Consider the following 12,697-nt stretch of genomic DNA (forward strand, 5'->3'; position numbering starts at 1 on the left):
TTGATAATTAAATCTATATGCATCAGTATCTAATTTTTTATTGTCGATATTCTTTTTTCATGTGGTGTCAAAGCTCAACCTTGAAGTTTTTTATTATCTCTATATGTCTCCATTTAAAGATCTTGACCCCTTAATATATATATATATATATATATATATATATATATATACTAGCAGAAGTATCCGTCGTTGACTGGGTTCAAAAACAGCCTACAAAAAATGAACTGTGATTGATGAAAGTATGATAGGTTATGAAAAGGAGGGGGGTTGTAAAGAGATAGGTTTTGATACTCAAAAATTTTACCCTAAGCAAAATATGATGAAAGTAAAGATAATTTTCCCGAAAATATATTTTTTTATATCAACTTTGTTTCCATTCGTAGCCAAGAGTGACCAACAAAATGATGTTTCCTTACAAAGAGAAAATGGTATATATATAGTAATATAAATAAACAAGAAATAAATGTTACCATAGTCAATAAAAGTTACTTTTATGGTAGAAAAGTTCATTGGTTTGTATTTTTAAGTAGTTTGTAAAAGAAAAAATTTAATTCACGAACCTGTTTAAAAAAAATCAAGATGGCAGCGACTTTGAAATGGAGAGCCCCGTTTTCAATTTGAAGGAAGGGCACCTGAGCATTCTGCGTTAACAATTTAAGAGAGTTCCGTCAGCGTAAAGAATATTTATAAATATATACATGTATGTATATAGTTAAGGTTTTTGTCGCTGTGACATTGATAATTTTTTTATTTAAAAATTATTAAAACGAATTTCTTAATATCCTTAATCATGGATATGCGAGCGACTTCATGGCGGTTAACTAATTTGCATATTTCTTTAAAAACAAACGAGAGTCATTAATTATTTACTAATTTTTATAGTTTCTTATTAGATGCTTCGTTTCATTTAAATATATTACGCTAAACTCTTTTATGTATAGTTTCTACATTGTGCATAATTGCGTAGCATTTAGGATGAAAACGTTCTAGCACATGGACATGTTTTATAATAAAGTGACCTCGAGAAACGTCTATACCAAACTCGTCTCTGAACCCGACGGTTTACAGACTTGAAACTTGATATATTGAGTATATTTCGATTTGGTTTTTAGCTGCTAAGTGGTGAAAATTGAAGAAAATGGCATTAGTAAAGCGACGAACTTCAGAGCATGCGTACATATACATTTTTAACTTGAAAGCGTTTCATTTTTGGCTTTTTATTGATCTGGTGATAACTCAGTGACGAAGTCTGTAGCTAAATAACGACTATGGTTGGAGTGCTGAACTTTTTAGTTTCGATTCTATATTTGGGCTTGACGATGAATACCTTGTAAAAGTCACTTTTTTTCTATTGTAATCCATAATTTTTCCAGGCTTCCAGTAAATTCACTTGTACTTTGTTTAATTTCAGTCTTATTTTTTGTCCTCATAAACATAACATACACATATGTACTAACAATGCACGGCACTCGTCTGCTTTCAATAAAATCTTCCCAATTATCTCTTTCATTCTTTCATTATTTCTGTTTCACTTGTTACTTCTCTTTTCGCGACAGCAGTAGATTAGTAGCAACACTAGTCGCTGAAGCGACGTGGTTGCTATGGAAACCAGTCATAAAAACGTCGCTCACCTCCTTACGCTTTTTACGATTTTGAACACCACTAAATTCATTATAACTTTTGTTTTATTGAACGAAAATTAAAAAAAATGTTCACGATATAACTGAGAATGAGATCTATAAAGTGTACTAATTGTTTGAAATTTGGTCGAAGAATGAGTGAGCGGTGAAGCTTTAAATCAATTCTAAATGACTAAAACTGTCACTTAACTATATATTCAAATACTACCGTGTTTGAATAATATATATATATGTATATATATATATATATATATATATATATATATATATACTAGCTGTACCCGGCCACGCGTTGCTGTGGCTCAGTTTAAATGGAACACATTCCTCATAAAAAATTGCATTTTGTATTGTTTATTCATTTCATTATTTTTACAATGTTTTTATCAATAAAAGTTGTTTTCCCCCAAGAAAAGGTGAATTATTTACCATAAATTGTTAGGTAGAATTTTTTTGGGTTTTTTTTTTCAGGAAAACTTGCATTTTTTTTAAAAAAAGAAAGTTGACATTTCTTTTTGAAAACAGAATTTTTATTATCAAAAGAAAAAAAATCAATGCTTTATATGAACACTGTAAATAGTTAGGTGAAAGTAGAGAAAAGTTAGATTTTTTTCAAGAGAATGTACAAATTTTTTTTGTCAATAGATGTTAAGAAAATAAACAGAAAAAATACTCCCATCATTAATAATTATTCCAAAAAATAAATAAAATGTTGATTTAGTGTTTCAACAGTTGAACAAAGCTCGGCTGAATCCGGTGATTACCGGTCGAACCCTAAACTAATTGGAATCCGGTCCAGGGGGGGGCTAAATTCTGCATGAGTACCATTCTTTTTAATTTTGTCTTTTGGCAAACTAACAAATTTAACCAAAATGCAAAAAATTCAACACTTAAATAATTTTAATAATTGCCCAGCTTCTAATACAAATCCTAGTAAATCAATCCCCCTTATTGGAAAAACTGAAGGGAAGGACGAAACCAAATTATTGCCAGTATGTTTGGGAGAGGTTCTATAGGTGTATCAGAAAATGGCCATTAAAAATGATGATCAGAACCTTAATAATTCAATTTACTATTTTTTAAGCTTATAACTACTTGAAAATATAATTCAAACTCTAATTTTTTTCAATTAAAGGAGCAAATACCCATTAAAAAAAATAACAGGTTTAATAGCAAATTATGCAATATTTGTTTCTTTAAAGCGGTTTTCTTTTAAAAAAATAAAAAGAAAATCAACATATTTTGACTTGCTTATAAATATATGTATATATATATATAAATATATATATATATATATAAATGCCAAAAAATCACTTACCTAAAAAAATACTATTAAATGAGTAGTTCCATTCTTCATTTTTAAGAATTTATCCATATTTATATTTTAAATTCCATGTATTTTTTTAATAAAAGGATTTTGTAAAGCGAGGGTTCTAGAAAATCGCATTTTTGTGAAGTGTTTTGCGCGAAGTGTTAAATAGCTGCTGCTGCTAAAATGAAATTTATACAGTATGGTTTCGTCCAAGGGCATAAATAATGTCTCTTTTTTATTGCGTGTGTTAACCAAAATTAGTATTTTTCATCCTCCGTAGTTAAAAAAGAAACGCACATTCACTCATAAGTTTTTCCCTAGAACAAAAAATCCGCTTCATCGATGTTTAAAAAAATTCTTTTAATGAAATACACGAGTTTTTGAGTGATATACTTTAATATTTGTTCGTTAACTATTTTTTTTTTTAAATATTAAAAAAAAAAAGAAAACATTCAATGAAATAGAAAAATTTGCCGTCAGCGTCTGGTATTTACTTGACGATGTAAGCATAACATGAACTTACATTAAAAAAAATCAACATGGTTTAAAAAAAATCGTTTTACACTTTGGACTTTAAATATAAATTTCCAAAAATCTATTCTTTTTTGTGTTTTAAATTAGAATATTTTCTTTATTGATCTTTTATCTTCAATTTGTGATATATAAAACTTTGGCACATAAATTAATGGTACTTGTACAGTTTAGTCAAGACATTAAAAAATGAAAATATCAAAAAAAGTTTAAATTGTATGGATCCGTTATGGAACGAAGTTCTCCGAAAAAAAATTTCACTTAATTTCATCAAGTAGGTTTTTTTTTTTTTTTTTTTTTTTTTTGCGAAAAAATCTATTTGTTATGATACCGAGCAAAATATTCGATTTTTAGGAAGAAAAACTAGTATTAGAGATAGGGAGGGGTGTCAGCGCTTTAACTGGAGTTATCTCCCTTTGGCATTTCTAAAATTCAAACAATTTTTTTTTAATCCAAGATGGCTGCCTTCAACGCGTTCTCATAAAAACGTGTTTTTTCCGCTGTAAAAAAAAACTACTTGATGAAATTAAGTGAAATTTTTTTCAGAGAACTTCGTTCCATAACGGATACATACAATTTAAAAATTTTTCGATATTTTCATTTTTTTAATGCCCTGACTAAACTGTACAAGCACCAAATTGATTATTAAAATTTTAACAAAAAAATTAAAAATGGGGGTGTGAATTTGAAAAAAAGACGTTTGTCTAAAATATTATATTTGGTTTATTGGAAAGAGCATAAATTTTCACATTGACCCTGAAAATATCGTAAAAATTGAACCAATAGAAAAATTTTGATAGATTTTTAAAGTTTAAAAATAGAAAAATATTTAACTCGTAAAATTCTATTGCTTTTATTACGTAAAAAAATGGCTGCATGAAGGCACGCCGGCATTTTGTAAACGCTGTTTTTTTAAAAATAAAAAATAATATTTCGGTAAATTTTCAGATTAGGTCCACCGCCACAATTTTCTTTTAAATGACGACTTATAGGTTTTCGACTATGCTGAATACGAAAATCGCATTTAAATTTTGCAGAAGTAAGTAGTTATCGAAATATAAAAAGTTATATTATGCATTGCATTTTTTGCGGCCATTTTTACGCGCGCGCGCCAAAAACAAATCTACTCATTTCTGACTGACATTGCACGCGCGTAAAAAAGATGGCCGCCAAAAATACAATGCATAATACAACTTTTTATATCCCGATAACTAATTATTTCTGCAAAATTTCAATGCAATTTTCGTAGTCAGCATAGTCGAAAACTTTTAAAAGTTGTCATTTAAAAGAAAATTGTAGAGGCATCTAATCTAAAAAAAATACCGTTTTTTTTTTCCAAGAGACTGTACAAATTATCTTTTGTCAACAGATGTTAAGAAAATAAAAAAAAAATATGTTGATTTAGTGATTCAACATTTGGACGACGCTCGGCTGAATCCGGTGATGATAGCCGGTTGAACCCTAAACTAATTGGAATCCGGTGTGTGTGTGGGGGGGGGGGGGGCGGGGTAAATTCTGCATGAGTACCATTCTTTTTAATTTTGTCTTTTGTTCAATTTTTTGTGTGGGCTTTTAGCGATTGCAAACTAACAAATTTAACCAAAATGCAAAAAATTCAACAATTAAATAATTTTGCTTAGATTCTAATACAAATCCTAGTAAATCAATCCCTCTCATTAGAATACTCAAGGGAAGGACATAATCAAATTTTTGCCAGTATGTTAGGGAGAGGTTATATATATATATATATATATATATATATATATATATATATATATATATATATATATATATATATATATACAATATTTTAAGCAGATTTGACACTCAGCTACCAGATTTTTATGGGTTGTTCGTTAACTTACGATAAAACTTGCGAAGTATGCGCTTGTTTTCGGTTGTTGTAAAAATAGAATGGAAATTTAAATTTCGTTCCGTTTTAATATTTTTTTTTTAATTTTGCTTCTCCCAAACAAATATAATCAAAAGAATAACATTCAACAATTGTACTTTATATATAAAACACGAAATATTAAAAATATATATATATATATTAACGAAAGAGAAATAATTCCATTTTTAAACGAAAATGTCAGTGTAGTATATAAAAGTTCCGTTTAGTGATGGAACGTGGTGTGAAATAATTGTTCCCAAATAAAAAAAAAATGGCCCATCCGTACAAAGAAAACCACCTATTTATTATAGAAGAATTAAGTATAATGTTATAATTAAAAAGAGATACATATAAACACGCATGAGTACAGTAAACATATTCTACTAAAATGCCGAAGCAGTTCTTCCAGTGGTTATTTAGACTATTAATTACAAAAGAGTTACATTTTTATATATATAGACTAGCTGTACCCTGCCACGCGTTGCAGTGGCTCAATTTGGTGTAATGTAAAAATTTAATAAAAAAAAGAAAAATGCATGTTTCATATATTCTTAGTACAGCAATCCACTCCAAAAAGTGAAAAAGAAGGCGAAAATGAAAAAAAAATGGTACTCTAGCAAAATTTGATCTGGATCCTCGGGAGTTTCTGTCAATCATTCATGGTTTGGACTCGACCAACAATCAGTGGATAAAGCCGAACGTAGCAAAAATGTTGAAACGCTAAATGTTTTTTTTCCTGTATACAAAAATGTGAGTTAGTAATTAATATTTGGTTGAATTGGGGGGTTACTATACACAGATTCGAAAAAGTTGTCCAAAAACAAATAAATGAAAGCAAAGGTAAGGTAAGTTACGTTTCTACCTAACTGGATAATTGTTTAGTGTTTTTATGTAATGTAAAATGTTTAATCCGCTCGAAAAACAGAAATGGTCGCAGACTCTGTTGAATACGTTAAGTTTGGGAAAGTAAGTTGAAAACTAAAAACTATAAAATACAGTGTCAAAACCCCACCGAATATATGTTACCATGACATAGGCTGATATTCGGTGGGTTTGTGACAGTATTTTGTATAGTTTTTTTAGTTTTAACTCACTTTTTCTAACTTAAAGTAATCAACAGTGTCCGCCACCATTTGTAGCTTTCAAATACACCGATAAACACTGTTTTTCAAGCCGACTAAACGTTACATTAAATGAAAAGGGTTCATATTACTAAACACAGATACAAAAAAAGTTGTCAAAAAATAAATATATAACAAATAAATGTTATCAAAGGCAAGAAAAGTAAATGTTCTACCTAACTGGATAAGATTTTAGTGTTTTTATGTAATGTATAATCGGTTCAAAAACATTCAATGTTTATCGGTATATCTGAAAAATACAAATGGCGGCAGACTGTATCGAACACGTTAAGTTTGGGGAAATTTTGGGAAAATGAGTTTAAACTAAAAAAACTATACAACATACTGCTAGGAACTCACTCAATATATATTACCATGACGTAGGCTGGCATATAATCGGTGGTTTTAAACTTTTGCTCGATACAGGTGACGACTTTTAAAAGTCCCTTTTAGTGATTACCTGGTTTGAGGATATTTGTACAACTAAACGGCAAATCTGCTCCAAAAAATCCGGTATTATTTTACTTTAAGGCCTGTTTCACGTTCGTATATAACGAAATATTTTATTGTAGATTTTGGTGTGCAAAAACGAATCTGCAAACCGTTTCCGTAGCAAAAAGAAAGTGTTCATGATATTCATGAAATTACTTTTTCGAAAAGTGGGTGATCACTTTTCAATGTAAATTTAACTTAGAATGAGCACCCACGTTCTGGCCACATGAGAGAGGGGCATTTTTCTGTGTGTTTCTTGGCTAAATTGTTACATAAAAAGTTTTTTGTTTTATTTTTTTTGCTTGGTAATAACCCCTGAACTCTGGGACTATTTCCCATTTCACAGCCGTAGCCTTCGTTTACGCTATGCGTGAGCATAAACGAAAGCTGTTTAGCCAATAAACATGGGAAAAAATCCCCCCTCTCTCAGGTGGCTAGTAAGTGGGTGCTCATTTTAAGTTAAATTTACATGGAAAAGTGATCGCCCACTTTTCGAAAAAGTAATTTCTTCATATCATAAAAACTATTTTTTTGCAACGGAAACGGTTTGCAGATTCGTTTTTAGCACACCGAAGTCTACAAAAATATTTTTGTTATATACGAACGTGAGATGCACGGCCCTTAATGGAAAATTATATAAAAAATCCGGGGTAAAATAGTTTTCAATAAAAACAGCAAATGAATTCGATAGGAAAAAAAATGGATGCTATTTTTATTTTTTTTATTTTTCTGTGTGTTTCTTGGCTAAAAAGTTTTTTGTTTGATTTCTTTTGCATGGTAATAACCCCCTGAACTCTGGGACTATTTTCCATTTCACAGACGTAGCCTTTGTTTATGCTACGCGTGAGCATAAACGAAAACTGTTAAATATGCACTCGCGTACCAAACTGCCTTGTCAAAAAACCTTTAAGCCAATAAACACGAAAATAAATGCCACGTCCCCGGGTGGCCAGAAAGTGGGTGCTCATTTTAAGTTAAATTTAGATGGAAAAGTGATCACCCACTTTTCGAAAAAGAATTTCTTCATATCATGAAAACTATTTTGGTACTCATTGGGCGTTGATTTCCATGGCGACCCGCAGAATTATTTAATGGTTGTTCCCTTAGTCCCCCCCCCAGTCAAGGCTAACGCATGTGCACGTAACATTTTTATTTATTTACTTACGTGGCGGAGTTATACAACCATCACCCCCATGCGAATTTCTATACTGATAGGTTTTTTGAAATTTTTTCACTGGATTATTATTGATTGAACATTAACCAGATTATAAAAAAAATTGAAAAAAAAAAATTATTTCAACATTTGAAAGGGGTACTCACTTTTTAGTTACCACGTTCTGGTAAATCGGTCACCCATTTTTTTTTTTTTTTTCGCTAAATACGGAAGTGTCTTCGGGAGATATAAAATGGTCGCATGTTGAAGAAGCAATGTCTCGGGAGGCGTACGGGATCGAAAATTATTGGTAAATTTTTAGATTAGGTCCACAGTATTAATGCCGGTGTCCCTCAGGGATCCATCCTGGGCCCAACTCTTTTCCTGATCTACATTAATGATCTTCCAAATCATATCCTTACATCATTTGTAGACATTTATGCTGACGACACTACCATTTATGGTAGCACATCTAAGACAGTAAACGACCAAGTTCTCTCCAATTCTCTCTCCTCTGATCTTGAGCACGTAGTACAATGGGGAAAGGAGTGGCTGGTTACTTTTAATGCATCAAAAACCAAGCTTCTCTCTTTACATCATCAACATTCTAATTCACATTTGTCATCAATTGAAATGAATGGCTCTCGTCTTCAGGAGGCTTCAAGTTTTGACAAGCTTCTGGGCTTGACCATTACTCCTGATCTTAAATGGAACACGTATATCAAATCTGTTGCCAAGGCCGCTGGAAAAATGGTGGGATCTTTCTATCGATCCAGTAGATATCTCACTGCTGATGCTATTCTCTACCTATATAAGAGCCAGGTACGTCCAAGGATGGAATACTGTTGCCACATCTGGGCAGGAGCTGCTAGAAAGGACTTGTCCTGCCTTGATAGAGTTCAAAATAGACTTCGTAGCCTCGTAGGAGATGTCCTTTTCTCCTCCTTGCAACCTCTATCTCACAGAAGAGATGTTGCGAGTTTGTCTCTGATGTATCGTTATTTTCATGGAAAGTGTTCAACTGAGCTTCAATCTATGGTCCCCCCTCGCCAAACTTTCACAAGAAACACTCGTCTAGCTGTAAACACTATCAATAATTTCCCCCACTCTTTATCTGTGCCTAAACCTAAACGTAGATTCCATGAACAAAGCTTCTTTCTTAGAACTGCACGCCTGTGGAATTGTCTTCCGTTTTCCTGCTTTCCGGCTGACTACAATATGGTTGTGTTCAAGTCTAAAGTAAATAAGTTCTTGATGAGCCGTTCCATATAAGTTATCAAATTTACCAAATTTTCATTACTAATGATTACTATATTGACCAATTTCTACTGTACACTCTTTAACCCTTATCCTTGAGTGGCCTCTGGGCCTTGATAATGTGGTGACGCCTTTGTAAAAAAAAAAAAAAAAAAAAAAAAAAAACCTCCTCAATTTTCTTTTAAATGACGACTTGTAATGGTTTTCGACTATGCTGAATACGAAAATCGCATTGAAATTTTGCAGAAATAAGTAGCTATCAACATATAAAAAGTTGTATTATGCATTGTAATCTTTGGTGGCCATCTTTTTTATGCGCGTGCATTTGTTTGTGGCGCGTGCGCGCGTAAAAAGATGACTACCAAAGAATACAATGCATAATATAACTTTTTATAGCTTGATAACTACTGATTTCCGCAAAATTTCAATGCGATTTCCGTATTCAGCATACTCGAAAACCTATAAATGTCGTCATTCAAAGGAAAATTGTGGAGGTGGACATAATCTAAAAAAATACCAAATTATTAAACATTTCGGTACACATGCAGAGAGTGATCCGTGCTGAAATAATAATGTTATTATTTTAAAAGCCATTCTTAACATGGCTAGGGGAGGGTGTTTTGTACTTATTCTGTACTTTAACCTTACAACTGAATAAAAAAAACATCATAAAACTTTAATTAAACGTGGAAATACGATTTAAAAAATAGCGCGGATCACTCTCTGCATTAGCACCAACATTTCTCCAGCATGTTAGTGAAATTTATAATACTTAAAAAAAATTTTTTAAAAGACAAAAGTTTAAAAAAATAAAAAACCCTCACCTTTCATAAAAACAAATTATTTAAAAAAAAAAAAAAAGAAAAAAAACACCCACAAACTGACTTTTAACTAAATAAGTAAAAAAAAAAAATTTTTTAACTCGAAACTTTATTTTCATAAAAACAATAAAAAAGTCATGTTCAATCTATTTTTTTCTTTGAGAAACAAATATATTTCTGACTTACAAATGCGGTAGAGACTCATATTATTTTTACTTTCTATGTTTTTGATATACCGCGTTTTTATTGGTTACAAAATGGGTGACTGATTTATCAGAACGTTGTAAATAAAAAGTGAGCACCACTTTCAAATGTCGAAATAATGATTTCTTTTTTTATTTTTTTTAATAATCTATTTAATTAGTGTCCAATCAATAATAATCCAGTGAAAAAAATTTCCAAAAACGTATAAGTATAGAAATTACGCATGGGAGTACAACTACAGCACTTTCGCACTTACTTTTACAAAGATTATTTACGTTAACTCTTTTCATAAATAATTAAAAAAAAAAGTAACTAAACCATTTATTGATAATTTGTCACGTGTACAAACATTTATTTATTTATTTACGTAGGCTTAACTCTTTTCAAGAATAAGAAAAGTTTTACTCTTTAAGAATAATAAAAGGAAAAAATGCGGAGAGTGATTCGCGCTATTTTTTAAATCGTATTTCCACGGTTAATTAAAGTTTTACGATATTTTTTTTTTATTCAATTGTAAGGTTAAAGTACAGAATAGGTACAAAATACCCTCCCCTCCCCATGTTAAAAATGGCTTTTTAAATAATAACGTTATTATTTCAGCATGGATCACTCTCTGCATGAGTATCATAAAAATTAATACAAATAATACTTATCTCAATAAGTGAAAGGCTCATTTCTACCGGAAATGAAATGGGGGAAATCTCGCAGTTACGAAAAATATTTTCATTTATAATTTAATATTTTTATAATTCGCAATGTTAAATTATTTTAATAACATGCAAACATTCTTTGACTTTAAAAATAGATTTTCTGAAAATTTCAATTAAATTGGTAATCTCTATATAAATAAAATGAACTCATTTTCCCCGTCTGATTTTGACATTAATAGGATTAAAAATCAAGATATTTCATGCAAATATAATATGCACAAACGGCAGAACAATATCTGAGGTGTGTTATAGGCTTATTATTTCTCAAATTCCTCGATAATCTTAGATTTTTTTTTCCTAAATTTTTTTTTTTCCTAAACAACTGGAATGGACTTTTCTTGGTGGCCGAACTGTTAATGTTGCAGATGTTTTTGTTTTTTTTTTCACACTTTATTTTCCCACTTTTACTCATGACTCCGGGCGGGTTTGATCCTTCCTACTTACCTACCATAACATTTTTTAAAACTCCCCCCCCCGTCCCGGAAACAAACACTCGGGCAACGCCGGGTACCCCCGCTAGTGTAGAAATATGGTTCTATGGACTTTGAACGAACCAAAAATTACATTTATATATATATAGATTAATAACCTCGGATTTTTACTTTTAGATATCTTTAAACCGGGAATAATTAAGGATTATCTTTTTTTTCAAAGTTTCATGACTATATATATACTAGTTGGGAGATCCGACGTTACCCGGGATTGAATGAGGAATGTTCCACATTTCCTATACTTTCAATGTCATCGAAATCGGTGAAATTGCCTATTTTCAATTGGGGATCTACCACGGTGCATTGTGAGGAAGTTTCACACCCCTCTCTGCAGTGACTTAGTCCACAATACATTGGAGTCTATATTGTACTGTACAGAACTCACTGTTTATTTTTTATTTGGACAGAATGGCTTTAATCAAAGTTTAAAATGCAAAACTCAATTGTGCTATAAACAGAAACATCCATTTCGATCGCGCCCAAGTTTTATCAAAGAACCTACTGTTGATTACATCCACTGGGCCTTTCTGCTTGTACGGCGATAAACTTCTCAAATGTACTTGTGCTGTTAGATTGTATAAGGATGTTAGCTTAATTTAACATTGGACTGTTCTATCTTTAATCAGATGTTTTCGAATTCCATACTTATCGCAGGCATTCCGATACAGAAAATATCTAAGAACACTTACAGACACATAAAGTAAATTTGTGTAAAATTTAAAAAAAAAAAATAGGTTCAGCCGTTTCGAAGTCCATAGGGAAAGAACTTACTTACGCACACAGACAACGCGCGTATTATATATAAGTAGAGATATATAATTTATTAGTTCATGTTTATACAAATTTCTACACGCTATTCTATAAGCTCGTCTTAAAATGGTCAAGAAAGAAATGACCACGGAAGGACGGTTCAGAAATAATAAAATGGTCGAAACTCAAGGAGAGACATAAAAATACAAATATAAAGATGAAAAGGGGAAAACCGCTTGTTTTTATTAGTGAGAGATCAATAGCAATGACTAGTAATTAAAGGATAAAAACGGAAATGTTTTAACTGACCTTAAGTTCGTCCGT

The 12,697-nt window shown here is 31.1% G+C and overlaps 2 protein-coding genes across 2 annotated transcripts in view; one reads left to right on the forward strand and one right to left on the reverse strand.

Annotated features, from left to right (window-relative positions):
* The window catches only part of LOC145256340 (UDP-glucuronosyltransferase 1A3-like), a 90,308-nt gene that overhangs the window by 77,607 nt on the left and 4 nt on the right, over nt 1–12,697 (reverse strand). Inside the window, exon 1 of the mRNA XM_080115121.1 lies at nt 12,683–12,697. This exon is cut by the window's right edge and continues 4 nt beyond it. The gene's annotated coding sequence lies outside the window, so the exon portion shown is untranslated. The remainder of the gene's footprint in view (nt 1–12,682) is intronic.
* Nucleotides 1–12,697, forward strand: part of LOC145256341 (UDP-glucuronosyltransferase 2A1-like) — an 81,094-nt gene that overhangs the window by 44,010 nt on the left and 24,387 nt on the right. The gene's annotated exons all lie outside the window — the stretch shown is intronic.

This window comes from Euprymna scolopes, chromosome 32 (genome assembly GCF_053919585.1).
Source record: "Euprymna scolopes isolate OS-2025 chromosome 32, ASM5391958v1, whole genome shotgun sequence".
NCBI lineage: Eukaryota > Metazoa > Mollusca > Cephalopoda > Sepiida > Sepiolidae > Euprymna > Euprymna scolopes.